This window comes from Scyliorhinus torazame, chromosome 2, assembly GCF_047496885.1.
Source record: "Scyliorhinus torazame isolate Kashiwa2021f chromosome 2, sScyTor2.1, whole genome shotgun sequence".
In the NCBI taxonomy this organism is placed as follows: Eukaryota; Metazoa; Chordata; class Chondrichthyes; order Carcharhiniformes; family Scyliorhinidae; genus Scyliorhinus; species Scyliorhinus torazame.
Window position 1 is genome coordinate 161,336,075 of NC_092708.1, and position 875 is coordinate 161,336,949.

Consider the following 875-nt stretch of genomic DNA (forward strand, 5'->3'; position numbering starts at 1 on the left):
ATATCTAGCTAGTACACCCTGAACCCCATATGACTTCACTTTTTCCATCAACTTGCCATGGGAAATGTTATCAAACGCCTTACTGAAGTCCATGTATATGACATCTACAGCCCTTCCCTCATCAATTAACTTTGTCACTTCCTCAAAGAATTCTATTAGGTTTGTAAGACATGACCTTCCCTACACAAACCCATGCTGCCTATCACTGATAAGTCTATTTTCTTCCAAATGTGAATAGATCCTATCCCTCAGTATCTTCTCCAACAGTTTGCCTACCACTGACGTCAAGCTCACAGGTCTATAATTCCCTGGATTATCCCTGCTACCCTTCTTAAACAAAGGGACAACATTAACAATTCTCCAGTCCTCCGGGACCTCAAGGATGCTGCAAAGATATCTGTTAAGACCCCAGCTATTTCATCCCTCGCTTCCCTCAGTAATCTGGGATAGATTCCATCCGGACCTGGGGACTTGTCCACCTTAATGCCTTTTAGAATACCCAAAACTTCCCCCTTCCTTATGCTGACTTGACCTCGAGTATTTAACCATCCATCCCTAGCCTCAACATCCGTCATGTCCCTCTCCTTGGTGAATACCGATGCAAAGTACTCATTAAGAATCTCACCCATTTCCTCTGACTCCATGCATAAATTCCCTCTTTTGTCTTTGAGTGGGCCAATCCTTACTCTAGTTACCCTCTTGCTCCTTATATACAAATAAAAGGCTTTGGGATTTTCCTTAACCCTGTTAGCCAAAGATATTTCATAACCCCTTTTAGCCCTCTTTATTGCACGTTTGAAATTTGTCCTACTTTCCCGATATTCTTCCAAAGCTTCATCAGTTTTAAGTCGCCTAGATCTTATGTATGCTTCCTT